This window comes from Pinus tabuliformis, chromosome 3_2 (assembly GCF_031772625.1).
Source record: "Pinus tabuliformis cultivar Carrire ecotype Pingquan chromosome 3_2, CPIR1, whole genome shotgun sequence".
Lineage (NCBI taxonomy): Eukaryota > Viridiplantae > Streptophyta > Pinopsida > Pinales > Pinaceae > Pinus > Pinus tabuliformis.
The window spans coordinates 765,504,985-765,513,500 of record NC_142302.1 but is presented as its reverse complement, the minus strand read 5'-3'; positions in this window follow the sequence as shown (position 1 = coordinate 765,513,500).

Sequence of the window (8,516 nt, the reverse complement as noted above, 5' to 3'; positions counted from 1 at the left end):
TCAATCTGGGCCGTTCATTAGGCGGATGATCTCACAGTAGAACTTATGTTTAGTTTAGGGTTTTTTCCCTAGAAGGCAACCCCTCTCTTTGTATGAGGGTATTGTATTTGAGGCTGTGTGATAGATGTGTATTCTGTGAGCGAGAAACAGAGAGGTGAGACTGTGAGAGAAAACAGAGGATACTACAGCGGATTTGTTGTAGGTTGTGTCTCTTCATTTTGCTGGATAATAGAAAGGAAGGACTGGCTGTTCGGGGTGGACGTAGCCCAAACTGGGTGAACCACGTATATCTATGTCTCTCTTGTTTTGTGTGTTTTCTGTGTTTATATTTCTGCAATATTTTATGTGTTCCATTGCTCCGTAATATATAATTTTCTAACAAATGGTATCAGAGCCGAAGGTCTATTTGGCTGATAAACTCGCAGGAAAGAAGGGTTCCTGGTTCGAGTGGGAGCAATGGCGGAAAATGGTAAGTTTAGGGTCGAGAAATTTAACGGCCAAAACTTCTCGCTGTGGAAGCTGCAGATGGAAGATTATCTGTATCAGAAAGATCTATACCTACCATTGGGTGGAAAAACAAAGATGGCGACGGGTATGAAAGACGAAGAATGGAACCTTCTCGATAGAAAGGAACTCGGAACAATACGGTTGTGCCTTGCTGCGTCAGTCGCCTTCAACATTTCGAAGGAAACCACGACAGAGGGTTTGATGCAAACGTTGTCGAAACTATATGAAAAACCCTCGGCCTCAAACAAGGTATTTCTTATGAAACGGTTATTTAATATGAATATGTCGGAAGGTGGATCTGTTGCAAACCATTTAAATGATTTTAATACAGTTACAAGTCAGTTAAGTTTTGTAGGGGTAAACTTTGATGATGAAGTCAGAGCTCTGTTATTCTTGTGCTCATTACCAGAAAGTTGGAATGATTTGGTAATGGCCATTAGTAACTTCGTTTCTGGATCTAGTACTTTAAAGTTTGATGATGTTGTCGGTGCTATCCTTAGCGAGGAAATGCAACGGAAAAGCTCCAATGAGACATCAGAAAATGCTTTGAGTGCAGAGTCTAGAGGAAGAAAAATGGAAAGAGGAAAGAGCTCAGGATATCGCAGTAAATCAAGGAAAGGCAGATCCAAGTCCAGATCAGGGATAGTGTGCTGGAAATGTGGAAAGAAAGGACACCTAAAGAAAGATTGTAGATCTCGGAAGGGAAAAGAAGGAGATGCACAACAAGAAAACAATCATGAAGCAAATGTGACAGGTGAGGTGTTACAAGATGCTTTGGTTCTTTCTTTCGAAAATATTACTAATTCCTGGGTGGTAGATTCAGGGGCTTCATTCCATGCCACACCTGATAAGAAATACTTTCATGACTATGTTCAAGGAGATTTTGGACAAGTTCGTCTGGGTGATGATAAACCCTGTAAAATCGTTGGAATGGGTAAGGTTCTTGTAAAACATCAGAATGGAAACCAATGGCTATTAAACAAGGTAAGGCATGTTCCAGATCTAAAGAAAAATCTGATTTCAACAAGGCAGTTAGGCGGTGAAGGTTGTGTGACAATTTTCACAGATAAATCTTGGAAGGTCACCAAAGGAGCCCTGGTAATAGCAAAAGGCGAAAAGGTTGGTACATTGTATTTATGCAATGGTATTTCTAACTCTGTTAATGCTTTAACTTCCAAAGGAGCAGATGCAGCATTATGGCATCATAGGCTCGGACACATGAGTGAAAAGGGGATGAAGATTCTTCACTCAAGGAATTTGTTGCCTGGTTTGAAGAATGTTGATTTGGACTTCTATGAGAATTGCATTTATAGAAAACATAAGAGAGTCAGATTTCTCAGAGTTGGGAAAGAAAAGAAGAATGAAAAATTAGAGCTTGTGCATACAGATGTATGGGGACCTGCTCAGGTATCATCTCTCGGTGGCTCTCGTTATTATGTTACTTTTATTGATGATGCAACTAGAAAAACTTGGATTTATTGTATTAAGAATAAATCTGATGTATTTGATACTTTCAAGAAATGGAAAGCTTTGGTTGAGATTGAGACAGGAAAGAAATTGAAGTGTCTTAGATCAGAAAATGGAGGTGAATATTGCAGCAAAGAGTTTGATAGGTACTGTTCAGAGCATGGAATTCGCAGAGGGAAGACAGTTCCAAGAACACCACAAGAAAATGGTGTGTCAGAAAGGATGAACAGAACAATCATGGAGCGTGCAATGTGCATGAGATTGCATGCAGGATTGCCTTTACAGTTTTGGGCAGATGTTGTAGATACTGTTATTTATCCAATAAATAGAGGGCCTTCAAGTTCCTTGGATGGTGGTGTTCCAGAGGAAGCATGGACAGGTAAAAAGGTAAACTACTCTATTTTAAAGCCTTTTGGTTGTGAGGCCTTTGTCCATATTGATAAAGAAAATAGAACAAAGCTTGAGGCAAAGTCAAAGAAATGTACCTTTATTGGATATGGTGTTAATGATTTTGGTTATCGCTTATATGATTACGAAAATCACAAAATCATTAGGAGCAGAGATGTAATATTCAATGAAAAGGTCTTGTATAAGAATCAGTTGCACGAAAAGAAACAGGAAAAAGAAAACAAGGAATACGCAGTTCTTGATGAAATCACTAAAAAAGTAAAGGTGCCTGAAAATAATAATAATCAACAACCACAACAACAGCAACCACCACAACAACAACAGGCACCCCAAACACCTGAAAGTGGTGTCAGAAGATCTACCAGGATAAGTAGACCCCCTGAACGATACTCTCCTTCATTATATTATTTATTGTTGGCTGATTCTGGTGAACCCGAATGTTATGAAGAAGCAATGCAGGTTGAAAGCAGGAAGAAGTGGGAGGTAGCCATGGAAGAAGAGATGGACTCCTTAATGCATAACCAGACTTGGGATTTAGTCAGGTTGCCTGTAGGAAAAACTACATTGAAGAATAAATGGGTTTACAGGCTGAAGGAAGAAGATGGAGGAAAACAGAGGTATAAAGCTAGACTTGTGGTGAAGGGGTTTGCACAGAAGAACGGTATTGATTTTGATGAAATATTCTCTCCTGTTGTTAAAATGACTTCAATCAGAACTATTTTAAGTCTTGTAGCAGCTGAAGATTTTCATCTTGAGCAGTTAGATGTAAAGACAGCCTTTCTCCATGGGGATTTGGAGGAAGAGATATATATGCAGCAGCCACAAGGATATGAGGTGAAAGGGAAGGAGAAACTAGTGTGCAGGTTGAAGAAGAGCTTGTATGGCTTAAAACAGGCTCCAAGGCAGTGGTATCTAAAATTTGACAAGTTTATGTCTGAACAAGGTTATACTAGATGTCACTCTGATCATTGTGTTTATTTGAAAAAGCAAAATGATGGCAGCTATATTATATTGTTATTGTATGTAGATGACATGCTTGTTGCGGGATCTAACATGTAGGAAATAAATGTGCTCAAAAGAAAATTGGCAAATTCATTTGCAATGAAGGATTTGGGAGCTGTAAAACAAATCCTTGGTATGAGAATAACTAGAGATAGGAAAAATCGTAAATTAACATTGTCTCGGAATGAGTACATACAAAAGGTGTTGAAAAGATTTAACATGCATAATGTAAAACCAGTTAGTACACCTTTTGCTAGCCATTTCAAACTTAGCAAGGAAATGTGCCCAAAGACCCAAGAAGATATGGATTATATGTCTAAAGTTCCATATGCATCAGCAGTTGGAAGCTTAATGTATGCAATGGTCTGCACAAGGCCTGATATTGCACATGCAGTGGGAGTTGTAAGCAAGTACATGAACAATCCAGGAAAGGAACATTGGATGGCAGTGAAATGGATTCTCAGATATTTGAAAGGTACCACAAATCAAGCATTATGCTTTGGTGGTTCAAACATCTCCCTACAGGGATATGTTGATGCAGATATGGCAGGTGACAGAGATAACAGGAGGAGCACTACAGGATATGTATTTACTGTTGGAGGAACAGCTGTCAGTTGGGTTTCAAAAATCCAAAGTGTTGTTGCACTTTCAACAACAGAAGCAGAGTATGTTGCTGCTACAGAGGCTAGTAAAGAAATGATTTGGTTACAAAGGTTTATGCGTGAATTGGGTAAGGAGCATGATATGGGCACGTTATACAGTGATAGCCAAAGTGCCATTCATCTTGCAAAGAACTCAGTATTTCATTCCAGGATTAAACACATACAGCTCAAGTACCATTTCATACGATCAATGTTGGAAGATGGAGAGTTGAAGCTGGAAAAGATACACACTAGCCAGAATCCTGCAGATATGCTAACAAAAGTTGTAACCAGGGAGAAACTGAGAATATGTTCAGTTTCAGTTGGTCTTCAAGGATGACGATGAAGATGAGAAATAGCCAGGTCCAAAGAGGAGTCGTTGTCCAGCAAATGGAGCAGCGGTGGAGTTGCTACAATCAGTCTCCAAGTGGGAGATTGTTGGGTGTGGAGTCTGATTATCTTCTATATTCAAAGGTATCGCCACATAGGACCACATTGGGGGCGACTGCGACCTTTGGGAGCCCCCCCTAGTGGGGGGTTTCGGGGACAGCGCCCCCGAAGCTAAAAACAGCTGTAAAATTACCTTGTAAAAGTATAGTAATTTCTAGTCAATCTGGGCCGTTCATTAGGCGGATGATCTCACGGTAGAACTTATGTTTAGTTTAGGGTTTTTGCCCTAGAAGGCAACCCCTCTCTTTGTATGAGGGTATTGTATTTGAGGCTGTGTGATAGATGTGTATTCTGTGAGCGAGAAACAGAGAGTTGAGACTATGAGAGAAAACAGAGGATATTACAGCGGATTTGTTGTAGGTTGTGCCTCTTCATTTTGCTGGATAATAGAAAGGAAGGACTGGCTGTTCGGGGTGGACGTAGCCCAAACTGGGTGAACCACGTATATCTGTGTCTCTCTTGTTTTGTGTGTTTTCTGTGTTTATATTTCTGCAATATTTTATGTGTTCCATTTCTCCGTAATATATAATTTTCTAACATTACCTGCGGTCCCGCACCCCATGGTCGTGTTACCTGCGGACCTGCCCGCTCTGTCTCTAAAGGAGTGGGTGCGAACCCCTGTGAAAGTCAAAAAGGCGCAAGTTTATACTCAAAAACTCACTTGTGGTTAATTCTGGATGATTCTAGAAGGAATCTTGACATGGATGGTTCACTCCTAGGTGGTTCATGCATCCCAAAACTAAAGGAGCTAATCCCTTGATGAGAGGAGCTTATCCCTTTGAAGGAGGGCTTTATCCCTTTGAAGGTGGACCTAGTAACTTCCCTCCATTGCACTATAAATTAAGGCATTGGGCTGGTTGCTAGAGAGGTTAGAAGCTGAACTTTTTTGAGGGTAAATGCTGTTGGAATTGAGACTTCCTAGTTAAGCTTGAGAGGAGAGATTACATACCTTTTGGCTTCATTGGGAAGAGAGTGAAACTTGTCAAAGTAGAGGAGATTCTTGCTGGACCCTGGGAGGAGCTTGTACAGCATCAAGGCACCAAGGTTGTAAAGTTCTTCTTTGATTAAAGTTAATACAATCAGATTCATTTTTCTCAACAAATTGTCTTATGTGATTTGTTTCATGAATTCCTTGATCATCATGATAAATATGCTTTATTATATTGGCTTTTCAGGTGTTATTTAATGTGTGTTCTTGTTTGTGTTTGCAGATTCTTTACAAGGGAGCTCATTTGGATCAACGGAGCGTGGCTTCCACAAACTTGCACTGGACCCAAGGTAGGCCTAAAACACTTGTTTGCCTTTATCTATAAATTGCATATTTAGAGAAAGATAGAATTTGTTTGGTTTGCTTGTCGCTAGATATCATTAGATACTAGGGAGGTCGGTCTTGTCCGCAAGAACGAATTATCCGGCCGACAGGCTCCCACAAAACAACTAGAATTTGATTTGGCGCAAGCGAAGGAAACCTTTTTCGAGGCTAAGAAAAATTTTGCAGAAGCATCGACTTCGGGTAGTAAGGGGAAACCGAAACTAGAACAGGAGAGGTATTTCATAACTACCTTCTTAGAAACCTGTATGAAGCTTTTGAGGGATGCTAATGTGGTGAAAGGGTTACAAGAATTAATAACTAGATGTGCTGGGGTAGACGAACCGCTCCTGATCCGCAAATTGGGCAAACATGTTTTGCGTACCAGTTGGGAGATGCGACTAACTGTCCAGATTAGCGATGAGATGGACCAGGTCGTTTTAGATCTGGGGTCCGACGCAAATGTCCTACCAAAATAGACTTGGGAACGCATGGGCAAGCCTACGCTGCAATGGTCCCCGATCCAATTACAGATGGCTAACTAGAAAAATATTCTGCCTATGGGAAGGTTGCAAGGGGTTACCATGGACATCGATGGCGCTAGCACGCAAACAGATTTTGAAGTCATTGAAATCATGGATGACAGTAACCCATATCCAGCGTTGCTAGGGATAGATTGGGTAACAGACATGAATGGAATCATTAACCTCAAGAAACGAAAAATGATCTTTGAAAATAATTCTCTCATAGTAGTGATCCATTAGATCAAGCTGAAGGAACACATTATACTGAACCCGTGCACGATGACAATAGTGATGGGGAACTAGACTGTATCTATTAGCTCACAGCGCGAGATCGGGATAGGGTGAATCCAACAACGGACGGTCGACTCTCATGGGACCGTGATAGCTCTTACACATCGAATTCAAATGAAGAGGTTGAACGATGGCAGAATTGACTGCATGAAGTAACCACATTAAATTGCAACAGGGTGGTCACCACAGGAGCCGTAGAACCATCTGCGGAGGAAGCCAAAAGACTAGTTGCCTCGGTGAGGTCGAAACCAGGTGTGCCGATAATATCTACGGTAGCACCCCGAATGACCTTGGATTTAGCAAAAGGGCAGTCATAATAAAGTAAAGGAAAAAGCATGGAGTTCGCGGACAGGCGTAGGCACAAGTAGCGAGACAAACTAAGAGAAGCAGCTTAAAGCGACTCTGGTCACCAATAGCCGACAATAGTGTCCGTAGGGACTCAAGGGACAGCCCACATCGTGACCGTCCAATGACACAAACCTCTTGGAAGTTGCAAATACCACGGCCTAGATGGGTCTGGAGTAAGTGATGGAAGAAAGCTCAGAGGAAGCTGGATAGTTGCAGGCCCCACATTGACAGCACACCCTAGGTACGGTCGAGAGACCAAAGAGCGATATGTGGGAACGGATTCAGTAGAATGTCACACCATGACACTCACAACTACGTAGCCCGTCTGCACATAAGGTGATTTGAACCGCTTAGGAATACTGCTAAGAATGACTGAGTTGTGACCCTGCTATCATGGCTACGCACACATCCTCAGAACGAAAAAATGGCTACCCGAGTGACCGAGCAGTGCTCGCAGCCTGGGTTGGCAGGGACATTACGACGATGCACCAATGGTGCAAACACCTGACTAGTGGTCGACACTACAGTCTCAGCGCCCCGAGCAGTTGAAAGAAGGCGTGGTACTATAAACAAGTCTGCAGGAAGCCGGTCTGGTGAATCACTTCCCTCCCAATTACAGTACCGCCCTAGGGACTGTGCTACCGCGTGGACCAGTCAAGAGATGACTGTTAGCACCACTATTCATGATAAGGACGTTACGGTATGGCAGGAAGGAGTGGATGGAGGACCTTTAAAGTGAAGGTTCCGAGTTGGATCCACTAAGATGTGCCGAGGGAATGTTAGCCCTGCGCTAGAAAAGGAGGGAAGAAAGTCGTTCAAAATTTTGGCTTTATTTTATGATCGGGGCACAACAACAAGAGGCAGACCTTAAAGAATGCATTCAACCCTGGCTAGATGAAGCATTTGCCATCTCTACAACGATTGAGGGCAAGTTAGCACATATGTAGGTAGTATGCGATTCCGAGCAGGCGAATCCAACTGACACATATGCATCAGTGACTCGGGTGGAACAAGTACAACGGATCGCCACAAAATTTGTTGAAGAAACATGCGTTGTGTAGAAGCTAGTAACCAACCTCCGTGAGAAGATCACCCCACCAGCCAAGTGACTCGGGACGAGTCACGATGATTGTGTTGGGGGACTCTTGGGTAGCGGAAGCCCCACGCAACAGTTAGGCAATGCGAAGCCAGACATTTTTGGTACAGTTAGGGTAAAGACTCCGCTGTAAGCGCAGAGCGTGAATTATAATAGGTTGAGTCAAAGGGTAGTCCACCTGAAAATAATGTAAATAAATATAAATAGGGTCAGCCCGCGTAGGGGTCATGGGCCAAGGAAGGGTATAAATAAAGCGAGGTTCTATGGGTAGAGATAGTAGAGTTTTGATAGTGAATCTGGAATATGAAATGTAATGAGTTCTTGAAGAAGATAGTCTGAAAGCATTTGTAAGTCTGAGTCGAGGGTTGGGGTAGTAGGTAGAGGCTCTACAACTGTGTGCGTAGAGGCCTGGAAAGTCCGTAGCTGTGTGCGTGGACCCCTGCAGCTGAGTGCATAGGGCGGATCTGGATGTA